Here is a 22106-nt window from a genome sequence, read left to right on the forward strand (position 1 = left end):
TTAAAATATTTGAAAATGTTTATCTATTACTCATTATGAGTTGAGGTTATTGATTATTGTTATATGAGTTGATCGGTATCGATAACTCATGCCGTTATGCCGTCGAATTGTATTGAGATGGAATAATGAGTGTACAGGATTTGCTTTGAATTGTATCTTGATATATTATATCTATACATTGTCATTTCAGATTTGGAGTGACAGATTTTATATCGACTTTGAGACTTCGATTGAGTATAACGACAAGAAGGTATAATTCATGTTTTGTTTTTAATTTAATTTAATCCATAATAATGTTTATGAAAATCACAATTTTCAAATACATTATTTATTTGGCCAACTTTTAATTTAGGAACACTTCCACAAATTAAAAGTTATATTTCTCTCATAGAAGTCATACTTCTATTTTTCCTTACGCTTATAAACTCCTTTATAAGCCGTTCAACACATTGAACTAGATCACATAGGATATCAACACCCGTAGGTGAGTGGTGAATCCCCGACTACAATGCACTGGCTCCTATATGTGTCGCAACTGTGCCCAACCTCGCCACCTGATGACTCTCCTGGAGCCGGTAAAAGAGTCAAAGCACAGCCCTAGCATATAGAGCCTCAGTGTTGTCCCGGGTCGTAAGGAATAATGGTGTACAATCATAACCACGGACTTATCCTCTCGATGAATGATAACCACTTGAAAAATTCCGAGGGAGGGTTGTTCGGTTCTGGACAAGTGTCAGTCCGTAGAAATTTTGAAAAAACAAAGTGTGTACGTGTGCTATAAGCGTGTGAACAATTTTGAGCGGTTAAAAATGATTCCACGTCATAAACCTATAAGCGTGTGACCACGCTAGTAGCTGATAGCTTTTCCTCTGATGGGACTATCACCGAATAGTTCACGTCAAGGCCGATGGACTTGATGTCCAAGTGATTAGCGAAGCTAAATACAAGTATTGATCCAAATAAATCAATATGCAGTATTTCCATACATCTATTTTTCAGTTTGCTAATTTTATTTTTATGGCTATATCTAATCTGTTTACCTAACTAACATGTTGAACATACATTGTTTTAACATATTTTATCTCAGGAAGTCTATAAACTATATTCAGTTTACGCTAGTAATTAATCAATCTAAAATTGAGATGATTCAACCATTTATGTCAAAGCCACTACCCAACATGGAAGATCGTGGAGAGATCGTAGAATACAACCTAAATTGGAAGCTAATGTAATAGTTGCATTTGCATCCCATGCATTTCCCTAATATTGGACCTAGGCCCGTGTTTAGCTCGCACGGGCCATTAGTTTTGGGGCGATTGATCATCCTTGTTTGGTTTATTGTTTATAATATATGCATGATAAGTTATAAATAATGAGTATGTGCGTTATTATTATGATAATAACAAAGATGCATGAATCCGGCAAACATACGATCAACATGGCGAGCTTTTAAAATAAAATTAATGATGAGATCTTTCAAAGTTAAAAACCCTCATTTTGAATAAGATTCAAAATTAATATCAAGCCCGAAAAGGGGAATTATAAATTTGTTTATAATTTCCATGTCTTCCATCCAACGAACATTAATGTCCTTTATCTGATCAATGGATTTGTACATTCACGCACAGCTGGATTCCACTTAAATTAGCTTTTCTTGATCTGCAAATGATTGCTCCAAACTGATGTTCTATCCTCCGAGATAAAAGATATTTCTTGGAACTAAAACCAACAAAAACAACGGTGAATATAATATCAGGTCCTGTAGACTTGATTAAAGGATGTGGTAAAGCACAATCAAATCGACGGTAGTATCCTGCCAAACCCATAAAACTTCGAATCTCGGGTACAGATGTCGGTCTCGGCCACGAAATCACGGCTTCAACCTTACTAGGATCCACCGATATACCGTCTCCGGATATAATATGCCCCAGAAATACCACATTTCTCAGCCAAAACTCGCATTTTGACAGTTTGGCATACAATTTCTCAGCCCTCAATATTTTCAACACAGTTCTCAGATGTTCTGCATGCTCAATCATGTTCTTGGAGTAAATCAAAATGTTGGCTGCTCTCTAATTCTCTTGTTAACGGTTTCATCAATCTTATAATATTGGTTGAGAAAGTTTCATCTTTTGTTGACGATCTACTCTTCATCTTTTATTGTTCATATTTCTTCCAACCTACTTCAGATGTCAGTTAGATACGAGGAAAATATTATTGTCAAAATTATTCCATGCTTGGATAAGCTTAGTTTGCTTTGAATTTTCAAGCATTAACTGCTGAATCATTGATTGATTCTTGCTTCTCTCAGCACTGAGCTCAGCAATCTCTCGTTTAAGACTCAACAAATCAACTGATTCATCAGTTTCAGTGATTCTACATGCTAAAAAAGGCTAGGATAATGATCTAATATTAATTATTGGGGTTTAATAGATGAAAGGATTATCATGCCAAGAAATAATAAAGAAGGAGTCAAAGGTGGTGAGTTGTCAAAGAAATGTTCTAACCACTAGGGGGTGGCCGAATAATTGGAAACATGCATGGAGATGTTCAAACTCGGAAGAAAGAAAAGATTGAATACAGAAAAATGGCTGGACTAATTTGCATGAGTTCTACATACTCACAGGTTAGATTTTCATGTTTTATATCCAATATTGAGCCTAAAAATGTTGATGAAGCTTTGAAAGATGAGTTTTGGATCAATGCCATACTTGATGAGCTTGAGAAACTTGTTCGAATTGATGTGTGGGACTTGGTTCCACCTCCTGACCATGGTAACATAATTGGTACAAAATGGATTTTCAAAAATAAAACAGATGAGTCTGGAAACATCATTAGAAAAAAACAAGATTGGTTGCTCAAGGGTACACACAGGTTGAGGGGGTTGATTTTGATGAGACCTTTGCTCATGTAGCCCGTATTGAGTCAGTCAGACTACTACTAGCCGTTGCATGCTACATGAAAATCAAACTTTTTCAAATGGATGTTAAAAGTGCATTTTTAAATGGTATTTTGAGCGAGGAAGTGTATGTTAAACAACCTAAGGGTTTTGATGATCCACACCATTTGGATCATGTCTACAAGTTGAAGAAGTCACTTTATGGCTTGAAGCAAGCACCACGTGCATGGTATGGGAGATTGACTGAATATCTACTCGAAATTGGCTTCAAACGAGGTGAGGTAGACAAAACTCTTTTTATTCAAAAATCCAAAGGTGAGATTCTTATTTGTCAAGTATATGTTGATGATATAATCTTTGGTTCTTCCTCTCAAAAGCATGCTGATGATTTCGTTGAGTGCATGTCATCCACATTTGAAATGAGCATGGTTGGTGAGCTAAATTTCGGGCCCTTGACAGAAACGACCCTGAAACACTACACCAGCAGCCCCTTGACAACACAGATCGCACCAAACGTGAGTAGGAAACAGGTTTTTGTGCAGAAACGTGATAACCCAAGGAAACAATGGTTTTACATGCATGAACAAGAAACTATCGGCCAAGACATCGACAGTTTTTAACCGTCGCTAAATGTAGTAACGGTTTTTTAACCGTCGCTAAATGTAGAGACTGTTTATACTTAATCCGTCGCTACTTATTTTTTTAAATAAAAAAAATTACGAGTGACATGCAGCGACGATTTTGTTTTAAACGTTTACTCGATGGATTATGAGCGATGTGTAATTTCAAGAAATCATTATATAAGGGACGGAGACCAACCAACACCTATCAACAAGAAAGAGATGAAGAGCACTTGGGGCAATGCATACTTGTCCATTTGATTAACTAGGTATAGGTATGGAAGCCAAGAACGATCAGATCTAGCAAGGATGGAGATTTCTCGAGGTAGGGAATGACCTAACTCTAAGGTATGCTGCCTAAAAGTATGGGCCCTCGCCGCGAAGGCATCCGCCACTGAATTGGCTTCCCGGTAAATATGCGATAAATGAACAACATTATCCGTTAAGATCTGGTCACTCTTTTACGGCCCACCGATCCAACCAAATCAAGCGGCACAACATCATCAGTTTGACGCATGAGAACTTCTCAGGAAGTCACGTATCCAAGTACTACTCCACTCATGAACGCTTAACACAATATTCCCCCCACCCCCCAACGGCTTTTGAAAAAACGTTGTTGTAGCCCGAAAAAACCATCCGAAAGACAACGGTTTTTAAAAACCGTTGTTGTAGCCTAAAAAAAAGCCATTGATATTGCTATATGCGATAAAAGAATGGGTAACCTTCAAGATTCAGTACTGGGAACCATCTCAGGAAATCTATGCGCAGGAAAGATTGTGGGAGTTATGTAAGATCCAGGAATTTAATTCGCGTAACCTAAGTGCATGCAATCTAGGATTTTTATTTTAAATATGTGCTTAATTATTTTATGCATAATTCATGCATGATAGGATTTAATTCATGAAATTTTAAAAGTTCATCCCCAGTGCAGGGGATCCAGACACGAAAGATGGCCCCAAAGAAATGCCAGACAGAACAATCGGACCATCAATGAAGACGTGTGTGAATGTCTCCGACATATCACAACACTGGCATCGAGAAGCCAATTCAAAGCCATGACGCTGGAGTATATCATATACCGGGAGCCACTGATGCCAAAACCTCCTAGTACCAGTAGAAAAACAATTAAAATGATTAAAAAAAATTTCAGTTCGAGGGATGAGAAAGCTCCCCCTCAAGAAATAAATTTAAAAACGAGTTTAAACGAATTTAATTTTTTTTTCTTGAGAGATAAAAACACGCTAATCGACAACGGTTTGTAAAACCATTGTCGATTGTCCAAAAAAAACGCTAATAGACAACAGTTTAAAAAAACCGTTGTCAAAATCTTTTGGCTCGGACTCTGGTTGTCCTCCTGAAGCCTCCTTCTTCTCTTCTTCCCCATCCTTGGGAAGGGATGATATAGCAAGGCCAAAGTCCGGGAAATCTCCCCTATCCCCAGGTAAAAGCCCGTGAAAGTTTCGAACTTGACCAATAGTAGTAGACGTTGGCCGATCTCGAATAACACTTACTTGTTCTCATCTTTAAATAAAACGTATTACTGCGTTTTAATCCCGAATTAAACCAAACATTAATATAAAATTCTCAAATTCAAAACTAAGACGTTTGAATATCCAACTAAATTGAAAGAAGAGTCCTTTGCATACCATAAGCGCACATTTTGTGTGCCTTTAAGATATTTTAAGATGCGTTTAGCAGCTAAAAAATGCGATTACTCAGGATCTGCCTGAAATCTAGCACACATACAAACAACAAATACAATATCAGGACGTCTAGTAGTTAGGTACAACAATGAACCTATTAAACCTGTACGTCCGAAAAATCAGTACACGTAAACCGCATGCATGAGAATTATATAAATTGTTTATTTATTTTATTTATATGCATAAATGGTACATTTTTAATATGATTACATGATTAATTGCATAATTCTACATGAATTCATGAAATTAAGGATTTTCAGTCTGGATATTCGAACTCAGAACGAGGGACGGAATCAGAGGTGATTAATTTGCAAAAAGTTGAGTGTTATATTTATCTCCATGACCTTGCTGTATATTGGCTGAAAACCTTGCGTAGCTACATGTCTTTAGGCTATATTCTTTTAAAAACAAACTCAATAGGTAAAAACAATATCACGTACCATAATTGGAAGATTAAGGATATTTTTGAAAATTTAAAAAAAAATGGAGAGTTAAAAAAAAGATTTGAGGAGGTCCCCCATCATCGTATAATATCATTCTGAGGAGGCCGGCTATGAATGAGCTGAGGGCTGTGGCATCTACCTACCACCAAAAGATAAAGTTTCTTGTGGGAGACCGTGTAGGAGAAGTCTGGGGAGATCAGCCATCTTCTCGGAAATGCTATGTGGAAGTAGTCCGGGCTGATCAGAGCAAAACCAAGAGGGAAGGAAGAAAGTAAGGGTGAATGAAATGGGAGGAAGAGTGGTGGAGAAAGGGGAAGTGCATTTTGTAGTAGAGGAGGAGCAGGAGATGATAGAAGTCGGACCAGGCCACACGACTGTCTTTTCTTAGGACTTTTTGTATAAAATCCAATATGCAGTCCCCATATATACATGTTGTTGAACTCACTCCGGGTGGAGTTTGGTCCGACATGCTGCTTCCCTCATAACTTATCAGCCAAAGTTGGAAATTTCTGCAGCAGCCATGTCACTCCTATGATAGCAACCTGAATCAAAATACACACACAGGCCTTGTAAATATCGAGTTTTGTAATCTAAAACAGCACATAACAAGAGTAACTGGTAAGCAGTCCCAGATACTGGATTGACAAGGAGTAGGAGGAAAAGAAAATATATACCAAAGCTGTCTCCCCAGGCTTAATTGCGGGTTCAACACAGTCTCTTCCATAACTGTTGTACAAAAGACACCTTCAGTATATGTGCAAGAAATATCAACCTATGTCGTGTATAAATGGATTCATTTAACATGAAGCCATAGCGAAGAGCAACCAAGAAAAACTCACATTATTTGCCTCTGGCCATTGATTATATTCAGCCTATAAAAGCTGCAACCTTTGCTAAAAGGAAAAGTTTTCCTCTTCCATTACTTAAACTTCCTACTTCTTCCCATCACCTGTAACTCATTACAGAGATATAAGCCACAACCGGTATCCAATACCCAAGAAGTAGAGTTAATTGAAATGTTTACTTCGATATAGAACATACCGTTTCCAGAACTCTTCTGGACCAGATATTCCTTGCAATTTCGCCTCCAATGTCCAGGCTTCTTGCAGTGATGACAAACATCACTAGTCTTGTCAGCCTTAACTGGTGTGGCTGCCACAACGGGATTCGGAGATTGCCTCAACAAGGGCACGTTCTTCTTGGGACGTTGGAAAGAACGCTTCTTTCCCTTCCCATGTGGATCAATCTTCGTACCAGATGAAGAACCCACATAAAGAACCAACTTCTCTTTCTTGATGGTTGATTCAAATGTAACAAGCATATTCACCAACTCCTCAAGGGTCGGCTCCATCTTGTTCATGTTGAAGTTCACCACAAAAGGATCAAATGAGCTAGGCAATGATAACAGCAACACGTCGGTGGTCAACTCCGAAGGCAAGATCAGATCCATGCCAACGAGCTTGTCCACGAGCCCAATCATCTTCAGGCCATGCTCATGGACCGAGGCCCCATCTCGCATGCGCATAGTGATCAGCTCCTTGACGGTAGCATGCCTAAGAGGCCGTGTTTGCTCACCAAAGAGCTCCTTGAGATGCAAATGAATGTCAGCAGCACTCTTTGCATCCTCAAAACGCCTCTGCAGCTCATCATTCATAGAAGTCAGCATATAACACCTGGCTATCAAGTCATGGTCACATCATTCCTTGTAAGCCTGCAATTCCTCAGGAGTGCAGTCAGTCAGAGCCTCAACAGGGGGCGACTCAGTCAGTGTATATACTACCCTTTCCGAATTCAAGACAATTTTTAGGTTTTTTAGCCAAGTGAGGTAATTAGGTCCAGTTAATATGTGTTTGTCGAGTATTACGGATATCGGATTGCGAATCGAAGACATTGTCAATTTGTACTTTAAAGTAAAAACAGATAAATGTTGATGACTATTTTAAAATATTTAGTAAGATATGAAGTTTGGACTTTTACTTCATAAATATTTGCTCCCAATGTTTTGACATCTTTCACTATCCTCTAGTGAAAACGAGAAACTTCTTTCCTCAGTAGGTACGTAAGGTCCAATTAGCGAATTATGATCCCAAATAATATCAGCCAATCACAATTCCTATAAGGTAGTTTCCAATTGCATCACAATGCAACCTTCTATGTAAACTTTTGTCTCACGTTTGATTAGGACCCAATAATATGACGTCGTTCATCTTCACGTGTCAAGCCTTACCCATCGATGTTGAACCTTAATGGACGGTCTGTAACGAACCGTACTTTTCATGCTTAACATTTGCGGAAAAATTAAAAATTTTCTTTAAATAAAAACATCCACACGGTCGTCACTCATCATTCATAAAATATCTTTAAAATCAACCATCACAATTAAAAATTTGCTAAAAGAGAAGCTATCTCGAAAAGTCTCACAACCCAATCATAAAATCAGAGTATAAATTTATTTTCTTAAAAACTTAAAATAGCGTATGCGGTCCTCGGGTCTAGCCTCCCGCTCAGTCCAAGCCTGCCCCTTGGTCGCCACCTCCCGTCTCCTCATCAACATAGTCACCTGCATCGATCAAGTCTAGTGAGTCTAAAGACTCAACACGTATAAACTGGGATAACGAGTACTACGTAATAAAAATCGCATGCATCTTAAAAATAGAACGTACATAACTTGAAACTTGAGCTTGCATAATAAACTTGAACTTGCATACATATATAGACGTGCCATAACGTGAAACTTTCATATTCGTAACTGCATACTTGAGCATACTAAAACATACATGACTTCATCATTTTTCGTAGAGGATGTTTCAAAGCAAGTGACCCATACATAATAAACGCCTGATCAGACACACCACAGTACTGGGCTGACAGGGACGTATCCACTGCCGCATACATGAGATCCCCGTTCATAATTTAACGGGCTGGTTGGTCCCCGTTCATAATTTAACGCTTTCCAACCACGATCTAACCCGTTCATAATTTAACGGGGCGGAGAGGTCCTCGGCCACGTTCACCGACTTCCAAACCCATTCATAATTTGGTCACAAGACAATTAGCATACCTCAAAAACTTAAAATATTTTCTTTGCACGTCATACATACTTACTTGGCGTTGAGGGGTTCGTTGGACTTCGACTGGGGCCGTTGCTGCACATACTAACATGAAATTACATACTTAACTTGCATAACTTAACGTAGAAATCATACTAACTCTCGAGTTCAATCATTACTTAGGACATTCTAAAATTTCCCATGACGCGACCTTGATAATCCTTGCACTAAACCATGACGTCTAACCTCAAAGCATACTAAATTATTTTTCCCAAAAAAGAAGGACACGAACCCCGTACCTACATCCGTGTAGGGGTCCGTGTAGGCTCTGGAAATAGACACCAAAGGAAAGCAAAGGCACGGACCCCGTGTCAGGGTCCGGGTGAGGGTCCGTGTAGATACTGGAAATATACACTAAATGAAACCCAAAGGCACGGACCCCGTGCCCTCATCCGTGTAGGGGTCCGTGTAGATACTGGAAAAAGACGCCGAGAAGAAAACAAAGGCACGGACCCCGTGACTGGGTCCGTGTGCGGGTCCGTGTACCCACTGTAATCGCGAACTTACGAAAATTATGTACATGCTTCGCTCAACTTTCTAGACTCGGTTGCACGGACTATGAAACGACACCCCGAGACTCACCTTAGCATGCCATAACATCAACTAAATTCGTACAAACACCCAAAGCAATGAGTTCACCTTACAACACATACAATTCAAAGCATAGCAAATGACACCAATTCGTTTCCTACGACTCCTAACGCATTCGAGTGCCTATCGACGCTATACGACGTATCAAATAACATCCCAACATCATACTAATCATACCTAGACGCAGCAACGATCACCCGTCGATCTCCAACTGAAGCCTGCAACACTGAAACTTCAAGAATACATCAATATAATAACTTTCTGAAAACGCAGTTTGAGCAGTCCCACGAAAAACATCATAACTCACTCAATTTTCATCCAAAAATCTCGAATTTTATATCAAATAGAAGGCATCAAAAAGTTCTACAATTTTTTAGTTGAAAGTTTTCTCAAACTCCCGACAGAAAAATCGCAGTTTTCAACAGAACAGTGAGTTACGAGATTTCAGAAATAAAAAAGTATTTCAAACGCATTCACACTATTTTCCGCTGAAACGACGAATGTCACACATGGATTTTCACGCATAAAAATGCACAACGCATACTATGACAAGATCGATGCAGAAAGAACAGAATATACGTGCCTTTTGATATTTAAAAATACCTGTAACGACGACACCGAAGCGGAGATGGAGCGAGGCTTGATCCGGGACGAGCGTGGCACCGTTTTCTTTGAATAAAATGCAACAAAATCTTGCTGGAATTTAAAGGGAGGGGGCGGCTGCTATCTTCACAAGAACCCTAGCTTTGCTCTTTTTAAAAAATAATAAAACTGAAATTGAAAGTGAGTGTGTGTTATCGTGAGTGTGTGCGTGTGTTAATGGGTGTGTGCGTGTGTTTAGGTGTTTAATTGGGAGATAATTTAGCTTAATTAATAATTATCACTAATTTAAAAATACTAACTCTCCCTTAACCATAACACAACCTCTAATAAAATTTTAAATGGTACATGATCTAGACTTTAAAAGTTTTCAATTCTAAAATTCCACCTAATAATTAAATTAGGCTTTAAAATGCTAACCACATAATAATTAGTTAAAAATACCCCACCCCTAACTTAAAATAAAATACCGACTTTAAAATTGTCAAAAATCGTCGCCGGGTCTTTTCCTCAATCCCGCCTCGAATGAACGTCTGAAACATGAAACTCGAAAAAAATATTTTAACGTGCATCACATAAACATGAATAATTTAAAATAATGAATTTAAATAAACTATGCATGGCTAAGCTCACTTAAATAAATGATTTAACGAATTAAATAAATGCATGAGTTATACGTGTACTGAATTTGGGCACTACAGTTCCTCCCCTACTTATAATAATTTCGTCCTCGAAATTAAGTCTTACCGAACAACTCCGGGTAGCGAAGTATCATATCTGTCTCTGACTCCCATGTGGCCTCTTCCACTGATTGGTTTAGCCACCGAACTTTGACTAGCTTAGTCACTTTGTTCCGAAGCCTACGCTCTTGCCTGTCTAGGATTTGGACTGGTTTCTCCTCACCGGCCAGATTCGGCAGAAGGGCAACACGATAGGCTAGTGTCCCAACTTTGTCCAAAATCTCGAACGTCCCAATGAACCTCGGACTCAGTTTGCCTCTCTTTCCAAATCTCATGACACCCTTCATAGGTGCTATCTTGATAAAAACGTGATCTCCTACGGCAAACTCGAGATCTCTTCTCCTTTTATCGGCATAGCTCTTTTGACGGCTTTGGACAGTCTTCATTCTCTCACGAATCTTGACCACCACGTCTGCAGTCTGTTGCACTATCTCTGGACCAAGTTCTGTCCTCTCACCAACTTCATCCCAATGAACTGGTGATCTGCACTTTCTCCCGTACAACGCCTCATAGGGAGCCATACCAATAGATGCTTAGAAGCTGTTGTTGTTTGTGAACTCCACTAGAGGTAGTCTAGACTCCCATGTTCCCTGAAAATCAATCATGCAAGCTCTTAGCAAGTCTTCTAAAATCTGTATCACTCGCTCAAACTGGCCATCTGTCTGCGGGTGAAAAGCTGTACTAAAAAGCAACTTCGTCCCCATAGCTGCATGTAAGCTCTTCCAGAAGGACGATGTAAACCTCGGGTCCCTGTCGGACACAATAGAGACTGGGAAACCATGCAACCGGACTATCTCCCGGATATAAAGCTCCGGATACTGCATCATGGAGAAAGTCGTTTTCGCTGGCAGAAAATACGCTGACTTAGTGAGTCTGTCTACTATAACCCAAATGGAGTTCGATCCTCTGACTGATCTCGGTAATCCAACCACAAAATCCATAGTAATGTTCTCCCACTTCTACTCGGGAATGGGAAGTGGCTTAACCAATCCTGCTGGCCTCTGATGTTCAGCTTTTACTTGCTGGCAAGTGAGACATTCAGACACGAACCTGCGGATGTCTCGCTTCATCCCTGGCCACCAATACAAAAGCTGGATATCCTTATACATCTTGGTACATCCTGGATGGATAGAATACGGAGATGCGTGTGCCTCTGTCAAAATATCTTGTCTAATCGAGTCACCACTAGGCACCCACATTCTACCTCTGTACCTCACTATCCCATCTGACACTGTATAAAGAACACTGCCTTTGGCCTCATCTCTCAATCTCCATTTCTGTAGCTGCTCGTCTGAAGACTGTCCTGCCCGGATACGGTCTAGCATATCAGATCTGACTGTCAGATTAGACAGCTTAGGAGCTCTGCCCTCACGATAAATCTCTAGGCCAAACTTCTGAATCTCAGATTGAAGCGGTTTCTGCACCGACAACTGAGCTACAACTGCCACTTTCTTGCTCAATGCGTCCGCGACAACATTAGCCTTTCCCGGATGGTAGCTAATTTCGCAGTCGTAATCTTTCACAAGTTCTAACCACCGTCTCTGTCTCATGTTCAACTCTTTCTGCGTGAATAAATATTTGAGACTCTTGTGGTCGGTGAAAATTTGACATTTCTCGCCGTATAGGTAGTGTCTCCAAATTTTTAGTGCGAAGACGACGGCGGCTAACTCAAGATTGTGCGTCGGGTAGTTCTTCTCGTGCACCTTCAACTGTCTGAAGGCATAAGCTATGACTCGACCTTGCTGCATCAACACTGCGCCTAATCCGAGCTTAGATGCATCGGTATAAAGCACAAACTCGCCTTACCCTGACGGCGTGGCTAGCACTGGCGCTGAAATAAGAGCTTGCTTCAAGGTGTCGAAGCTCTTCTGACATTCCTCACTCTACACAAACTTCGCATTTTTCTTGGTTAGTGAAGTGAGCGGCACTGCTATGGACGAAAATCCCTTAATGAACTTACGGTAGTAACCGGCTAAACCCAAAAAGCTGCGGATTTCTGATGCGTTCTTTGGCTCAACCCAATCCTTTACGGCTGCTACCTTCGCTGGATCCACCTCAATGCTACTGCTAGATACTATATGCCCCAAAAATGCAACTTTCTGCAGCCAAAATTCACACTTACTAAACTTTGCAAACAACTTACGGCTCTGTAAGGTCTGTAAAACTGTCCTCAAATGCTGGTTATGCTCCTCATGGCTCTTCGAGTATATGAGAATGTCGTCAATAAACACTATGATGAACTGATCAAGGTAGGACTGAAATACTCGATTCATGAGGTCCATGAAAATTGCTGGAGCATTCGTCAGACCGAATGGCATTACTAAGAACTCGAAATGCCCATACCTGGTCCTGAAGGCCGTCTTGTGAATATCTGCATCCTTAACCTTCAGCTGGTGATACCCTGATCGAAGATCTATCTTAGAGAAAACTGTAGCTCCCTGCAATTGATCAAACAAGTCTTCGATTCTAGGAAGTGGGTACTTATTCTTGATCGTTACTTTGTTCAGCTCTCGGTAATCGATGCACAGTCTCAAGCTCCCATCCTTCTTCTTTACAAAGAGCACTGGTGCGCCCCATGGTGAGAAACTAGGGCGGATAAATCCTTTGTCGAGGAGCTCCTGAATCTGCTGCTTGAGCTCTAACATCTCAGCTGGAGCTAATCGGTACGGTGTGTTACGCCTTAAACGCATACAAATCTCGAGGATGAGATTAATGTTTTTAATGCTGTAACATATCCCAAAGTTTTTGTTTTGATGATACCAAAACTTGGCTTAAAAATGTACTAATGTTTTATATTGAGGCATGCAGGAAATTAAGAACAAGGTTACGTTCGGAAGATCCGAAATTTGGTTCGGACATTCCGAAATTGTGCCAATCAGAAGCAAAATAGAAGCTGTTCGGAAGATGCGAGGAGCGAGTTCGGACGTTCCGAAGACTGGATCGGACGTTCCGAACACAAGCAATCAAATCACTTCAATCCGGAGACAATTTGATCTGACTGATTGATTGAGTAGATTTCGGACGCTACGATGGACATGATCGGAAGCTACGAAGTGTTGAAGATTTCAAATCTCCGGAACGCAGGGAATGTTCGGACGATACGAACTGGAGTTCGGACCTTCCGAAGTTGTTCATACACTGTCTGAAAGAATTGTTCGGAAGAAACGAAGTTTGATCGGTCCCTCCGAAGCATATGTTCGGACCCTACGAAGTCAAGAACGGAAGATCCGAAGTCATGCCAGAATTACGCAAATTGATTTCAATCACATCGGAAGTTCCGAAGCACAAACGGAAGATCCGAACCTTGGCGTCCAAGACTAGTATAAATAGGCCTTTGAGGATGCATTCTCAATCATCCCACTCCATTCTCTCTTGTCTCTTACAAAGCTTTCTACTATCTCTTGTGTGCGTTGATTAAAAGAGTTGTAATATCAAAAGAGTTGTAGAAAAAGAGTGAAAGTAATACTCTCGAGTGGGTTGTAAAGTTCGTGGCTATCCTTGGAGCCCTCAAGGCCAAGTAGACGCATCGAGGCGTGGTTGTAAAAGCTTGCTTGGAGCTCCTAAAGCCAAGTCGTTATAGTGATACCTCGATCCTCATCGAGAAGGGGAGACGTAGACGATTCTTCGTCGAACTTCCATAAACATCTCTATCCCTCTTTACTTTACGCATTTACTTTATTGCAATTAAATTACGCATTTATTTTACGCACTTACTTTACGCATTCATTTATCGTATTTATTTGTGATTGTCCCTCAAGTCTTCCACTTGCAATTTTTGCAAACTCGTTTTAAAAACGCTAAAGGGCCTTAAAGAACCTATTCACCCCCTCCCCCCCCCCCCCCCCTTTAGGTTCTTCAAGTGGTATCAGAGCCAAGTTTTTCAAAATCTTTTAAAAATGGCCAATCTAGCAAGCGAGTATGCCCAAGGACAATCCACAAATCGTCCCCCTCTTTTCAATGGTACTAATTACGGATATTGGAAGAATAGAATATCTCTATACATCCAATCCGTCGATTACGACCTTTGGAAAATAACGGTGAAAGGTCCCTATATCCCCATGAAAACGGTGGATGATAAGGAAATTCCTAAGGGAATGGATGACCTCACCAAGGACGATATGAAACTTATCTCTCAAAATGCTAAAGCTATGAATATTCTTCATTGTTCCCTAGATATGAATGAATACAGCCGAATCTCGGCTTGCACCTCCGCCAAAGAGATTTGGGACAAATTGGAGATTTGCCACGAGGGAACCAATCAAGTCAAAGAAACGAAGATAGATCTTCTCCAACTCAAGTACGAGACCTTTGAGATGGAACCCAAGGAGGATATCGACACCATGTTCCGGCGGCTCACCCAAATCATCAATGAGCTTGCCCAACTTGGTGAGAACTACCCAACTAAATAAGTTTAGAGGAGAGCCCTTCGAGCACTACCGGCGGAATGGGATGCAAAGCGCACGGCTATCATTGAATCCAACAAGCGAGATGCGGCATCCTACGACCTTGATCAACTTCATGGGACCCTAAAGACCCATGAACTTGAAGTATCTACCCGAAAGGAGACAAAGAAAGATGACGACAAAGTAAAGGCGAAAGGGATCGCCTTGACCAGTCAACTTGAAGATAGCGACGATGAAGAAATGGCACTCCTCACTAGAAAGTTCAAAAGATTCATGCGGAGTTCCAACTTCAACAAGAAGGACAAAAAGATTGAGAAGGAAGTGACCTGCTACAACTGTCAACAGAAGGGTCACTATGCAAACGAGTTGAAAGCGGACCGGTTACGGTGGCCGGAAGCGCAACGGAAGCACAAAAATCGAATTTTTGAGGGAAATATTTTCGGCCACCACATATATATCTTGTGTAATATTTACAAAATCAAAACCATACATAGGATGTTAAAGAAATGTACCTATCAACTTTAAAAAGTTGATTGTGGCTCCAACTTTGTTGTTGAACAACAAAGCTCTTGAATGGAAGATGAATCTACAAGCTCTCCTCCTTTCTTCTTGAATCTTTCCTTCAAATTAGGCCCACCACCAACTAAGTAGATCCCCTCACAATTTGCACTAGAAAAATGTGAGGATTTTTCAAAGAGAAGTGTGTGTTCTTAAACAATTCAAGAACACAAAATGGAAGAAAAACTTGGAGAGAAAATGGAGATGATGTTTCGGCCATATTGTGTTGTGGGGGGAAGGGAGAATCATTTTTTAATTCCATGTCTTGGTGTTGCAAAAAGCAAAAGTGAAAAGTAGCATGCCATGCCATTATTTTATTCAAAAGTAATCTCCAACCCTTCACCTCCCATGCATGCATACAATATAGTTTTTAATCAAATTAAAAACTTTGGACTAAATTTAATTATCTCAAACATATTTGAGACTAATTAAACATTACTTGAATTTACCCAAGTCCCACTAGTTAAATAATTATTTTAATTGAGCTCTACAAGACTCAATATTATTTAATTAATCCAACACTTGAATTAATTTAATCATTTGGGCTCTACAAGGCCCACTAGTGTTTGATTAATTCAACACTTGAATTAATTTAATTTAGTCCATTATAATGTTTATGAAAATCACAATTTTCAAATACATTATTCTCTTGGCCAAATTTTAATTTAGGAACACTTCCATAAATCAAAATTTACATTTCTCTCATAGAAGTCATACTTCTATTTTTCTTTGCACTTATAAACTCATTTATAAGTCGTTCAACACATTGAACTATTTTCTCCTTTATAGAAGTCATACTTCTAATTTTCCTTACGCTTATAAACTCCTTTATAAGCCGTTCAACACATTGAACTATTTTTACTTCTCATCGGGATTTACAAAGCTAGTACTTGTGTGGCCCTCAATGGTTCATTGATACAACTAGCCGTGGGTTCACATCTCCATGTGATTCGGACTAAACATGTCCTTATTCGAGCATACCCCAATTGCTCCATTCTTACTTATCAACTCCTTGATAGTAAGAACGTCAGAACTCAAGTCTGATAGTACCCAACCAATCACGTTAAACGCCTAGCAGCATCGCTTACGTGATTCCCTAGGTATCACATGATAGTGCCTGCAAGAACCATTCAATTATGGTTAGCGTACAGTACGGTCCCTTCAACTCATATATCCCGATCGATTCGACAACCATTGGTTCATCGAGAGTTGTCAATGAATCGATACTATGTGTCATGTCGTAGTTGCATCGATGGTGCAATCTATGAAACACCTTTCATAATTACAACCATACTCTGGCCAGAGATTTCAACCTACATACACATGATTACACATAGGATATCCATACCCGAAGGTAAGCGGTGAATCCCCGACTACAATGCATCGACTCCTATGTGTTTCGACAGAACACCCAACCTTGCCACCTGATGACCCCATGAGAGTCGGTAAACAAGTCAAAGTGTAATTCTAGCACATAGAGTCTCAATGTTGTCCCGGGTCATAAGGACTAATTCTGTACAACCATAAACCAGGACTTTTCCACTCGATAAGTGAGAACCACTTGGAAAGTCCTTTTATGGAGGGTTGTTCAGTGCACTCTACAAGGAGCACCTATCTGCATGTTCGGACATCACAATGTCCCCTACCAATGAAACATGGTACTCACATCGCAGATACTAGTCTCTAACTCGAGCGGCCTATATCCTTCTTAGTGGCGGCTGAATCGACTAGGAACCGTTTAGAATATACAGTATTACAAATATGAGTTTCATGATACTCATCATATGAGCATCTCATATTCTTTCTACTATTTGTATATTCAAGGGCTTTATCTATGCAGCTAGCATGGGTATACAGATAAAGATTTGCCAAAATAATAATTTCAAATATTATTAAAATAAAGACTGCTTATTCATAGAGTTTCATTGTGAACACTCGGCCAACACTTGGCTCGACGGACACCTACTCTAACAATCTCCCACTTGCACTAGAGCCAACTACCCATATGCTTAAAACCCATTGATTCGCGATGCTTGTCGAATAATGGTCCAGGTAAAGGCTTAGCTAGTGGATCAACAACATAATCTGCGGAGCCGACTTTGTCAATAGACACTACTCTTCTTTCCACAATCTCTCCGAGGATGTGGTACTTTCTCAGTACTAGTTTGGATTTCTGATGAGACCTTGGCTCCTTTGCTTGAGCTATAGCTCCCGTGTTGTCACACAACACCGGGATAGGAGCAATTCCATTAGGAATGACGTCCAACTCTTGGACGAAATTCCTTATCCAAACAGCCTCTCTTGCTGCATCTGATGCAGCAATGTATTCGGCCTCTGTGCTGGAATCCGTATTATTGTCTTACTTGGAACTCTTCCAAGAGACAGCAGCACCGTTGAGCATGAATACAAAACTAGAGGTTGACTTCGAGTTATCGATATCGCTTTGGAAGCTAGAGTCGGTATAGCCTTCCAATTTCAGTCCTCTACCCCCATAGACCAAGAACAACTTATTGGTCCTTCTCAACAACTTGAGGATGTCTTTCACAGCTTTCTAGTTGTGGAAGACCGGGGTTCGATTGATATCTTTTCACTACACATAGTGAAAACGCCACGTCAGGACGTGTAGATATCATCCCATACATGATGTTACCAATTGCCGAAGCATACGGAATGCGTGTCATCGTCACTATCTCTGCATCAGTCTCAGGAGACAGACTTGGATAGGGACACGCCATGACACATTGGTAGATGTCCTCTCAAGGACGCATCCATCGAGAACCGCTTCACGATGGTATCATGTATGTGGACTGGGTGAGACCAAGCCATCTTTTCGATCTATCTCTATAGATATGTATCCCAATACAAAAGATGCTTCACCCAAGTCCTGCATCGAGAACTTACTCGCTAACCATATCTCAGTTGATTGCAACATTCCTACATCATTCCCAATGAGTAGAATGTCATCAACATATAACACCAGGAATGTCACAACACTCCCACTGACCTTCTTATACACACAGGGTCCCTCATGATTCTTAGTAAATCAAACTCTTTGATTGTACTATCGAATCTAAGGTTCCAACTCCTTGATGCCTGCTTTAGATCATAAATAGATCTTTGAAGTTTGCATACGATATGCTCACTTCCGATAGATATAAACCCTTCAGGTTGAGACATGTAAATCACTTTCTTAAAATCCCCATTAAGAAAGACTGTCTTAACATCCATCTGCCATATCTCATAGTCATACCATGCAGCTATGGCTAGCAAAATCCTTATGGACTTGAACATTACGACTGGGAAAAGGTTTCTTCAAAGTCAACTCCTTGTCTTTGAGTACATCCTTTTGCCACCAATCGCGCCTTGAAAGTCAATACCTTCCCATCCGCCCCAAGTCCCTATGGGAACAGTTCCCTCAGGTGGATCCACAAGATCCTACACTTGGTTCGAATGCATGGAATTCATCTCAGATTCCATTGCTTCAAGCCACTTGGATGAATCGGCATCAGATAACGCTTCCTTGAAGGTCCTTGGATCACATCCATGGTTAGGCTCATCATGGCCTTCTTCAAGAAGCTGACCATACCTCATAGGTGGTCTCGAGACTTTCTCGTATCTGCTAGGAGCTTGTATCTCCTCTCTTGGCTCATCGGGTGTGGGTTCCATAATTGTGGGTTTCTACTCGAACCTCTTCGAGTTCTATCATCTCCCTTTTTCTATCCAATAGAAAATCCTTTTCCCAAAAAGGTTGCATTCCTAGAAACAAACACTTTTGTTTCTTGGGGATGATAGAAATGATATCCAACTTAATTCCTTGGATATCCCACAAAGTAACATAAAATGGATCAACAATCCAATTTATCTCCCACTACCTCCTTCACATAAGCAGGGCTCCCCATATTCTAAGATAAGAATATTTGAGAGGCTTACCCATCCATATCTCATATGGTGTCTGCCTTTGAATGGACATTTAGTGGAATATCTTTTAATTCTAAGTTATAGAGATCGTTTTCAAGTTCTCAAGTACCAATTAAACATTCAATCTTGTAAATGTTGCAAACACCTTTGCTAAATAAACAAGAATATCCATTTTTATCACAATAGAAATGGAAGCAATGTTTTACACCAAACAGGTACAAACAAAACATCTCTTAAAATTAACTTAAAGTCATTGTTCAACAATAAGTAAACATCCTTAATAGCCTTGGCAGCAACTCTTGCTCCATTGCCCATCCTCAAGAAGGTCACACCTTCCTTAAGCTTCCTACTTCTTCCCATCACCTGTAACCCATTACAGAGATGTGAGTCACAACCGGTATCTAATACCCAAGAAGTAGAGTTAATTAAAATGTTTACTTAAATTTAGAACATACCGTTTCCAGAACACTTCTGGGCAATATATTCTTTGCAATTACGCCTCCAATGTCCAGGCTTCTTGCAGTGATGACATACATCATTAGTCTTGTCAGCCTTAACTGGTCTGGCTGCCTCAACAGGGTTCGGAGATTGCCTCAACAAGGGCACGTTCTTCTCGGGACGTTGGAAAGAACTCTTCTTTCCCTTCCCATGTGGATCAATCTTCGTACCAGATGAAGAACCCACATAAAGAACCAACTTCTCTTTCTTGATGGTGGATTCAAACGTAACAAGCATGTTCACCAACTCCTCAAGGGTCGGTTCCATCTTGTTCATGTTGAAGTTCACCACAAAAGGATCAAATGAGCTAGGCAGCGATAACAGCAACATGTCGGTGGTCAACTCCGAAGGCAGGATCAGATCCATGCCAACGAGCTTGTCCACGAGCCCGATCACCTTTAGGCCATGCTCATGGATCGAGGTCCCCTCTCGCATGCGCAAAGTGATCAGCTCCTTGACGGTAGCATGCCTAAGAGGACGCGTTTGCTCTCCAAAGAGCTCTTTGAGATGCAAATGAATGTCAGCAGCACTCTTTGCACCCTCAAAAAGCCTCTGTAGCTCATCGTTCATAGAAGTCAGCATATAACACCTGGCTATCAAGTCATGGTCACACCATTCCTTGTAAGCCTGCAATTCCTCAGGATTGCAGTCAGTCGGAGCCTCAACAGGGGGCGACTGAGTTAGTGTATATGTTACCCTTTCCGAATTTAAGACTATTTTCAAATTTCTTAGCCAAGTGAAGTAATTAGGTCCAGTTAATATGTGTTTGTCGAGTATTATAGATATCGAATTGCGCATCGAAGACATTGTCGATTTGTACTGAAAAGTAAAAACAGATAAATGTTGATGACTATTTTAAATATTTAGTAAGATATGAAGTTTGGACTTATACTTCATAAATATTTGCTCCCACTGTTTTGACATCTTTCACTACCCTCTAGTGAAAACGGGAAACTCCTTTCCTCAGTAGGTACGTAAGGTCCAATTAGCGAATTGTGATCCCGAATAATATCAGCCAATCACAATTCCTAAAAGGTAGTTTCCAATTGCATCACAATGCAACCCTCTACGTAAACTTTTGTCTCACGTTTGATTAGGACCCAATAATATGACGTCGTTCATCTTCACGTGTCAAGCCTTACCCATCGATGTTGAACCTTAATGGACGGTCGCCATGAGTTCCCTCAATAATATGAGCCGAAATCATGGGAGTTCCACGTAGTTCACATCACTATGTCAATGGATGTCACAGCTTTCCGGCACTCGAGGCTCCCCCAATAATATGAGCCGAGCCCCGAGTACGGGTAGCGTTCATCATGCACCCATTGTCGATGGAAGACAAGGAAATTATAAACAAATTTATAATTCCCTTTTTCGGGCTTGATATTAATTTTGAATCTTATTCAAAATGAGGGTTTTTAATTTTGAAAGGTCTCATCATTAATTTTATTTTAAAAGCTCGCCATGTTTGATCGTATGTTTGCCGGATTCATGCAACTTTGTTATTATAATAATAATAACGCACATACTCATTATTTATAACATATCATGCATATATTATAAATAGAAAACAGTACAAGGATGATCAATCGCCCCAAGTACTAATGGCCCGTGTGAGCCAAACACGGGCCTGGGTCCAATCCTAGGGTAAATGCACGGGATGCAATGCAACTATACTATTACATTAGCATCCAATATTACATGTCTTCGATCTTCATAATCACCAAGGCCACCATCTTCCAATCTTGATCTTCCCCTATTCTAATATTTACAAATAAATATCCATGGCACATAGGGATACATCTCATGGGGTGGGAACGGGCCATAAACCAAGCCCACTTTAAAAATTGATAATTATTACAATCATACAACACAAATATCCTAGCATACACCTAGCAAATTGGGCTTGGGCTTTTGATCATCCTTCATGCATAATATCACATATCATACACCATCAATTAATTATCACCATAATTAATTGATCCAATATTATATATCTTGATCCAATCACTAACCGCCACAA

At 40.3% G+C, this 22106-nt stretch overlaps 1 long non-coding RNA gene across 1 annotated transcript; it reads right to left on the bottom strand.

Annotated features, from left to right (window-relative positions):
* Positions 1-6039: 6039 nt before the first annotated feature.
* LOC140836219 (uncharacterized) lies at positions 6040-6587 on the bottom strand. Its single transcript, XR_012119034.1, has 3 exons — positions 6505-6587; positions 6340-6391; positions 6040-6207 (listed from the first exon to the last, which is right to left on the bottom strand). It is a non-coding gene; the product is annotated as an uncharacterized lncRNA (long non-coding RNA).
* Positions 6588-22106: the final 15519 nt, after the last annotated feature.

Source organism: Primulina eburnea, chromosome 7 (assembly GCF_022965805.1).
Source record: "Primulina eburnea isolate SZY01 chromosome 7, ASM2296580v1, whole genome shotgun sequence".
NCBI classification, from domain to species: Eukaryota; Viridiplantae; Streptophyta; class Magnoliopsida; order Lamiales; family Gesneriaceae; genus Primulina; species Primulina eburnea.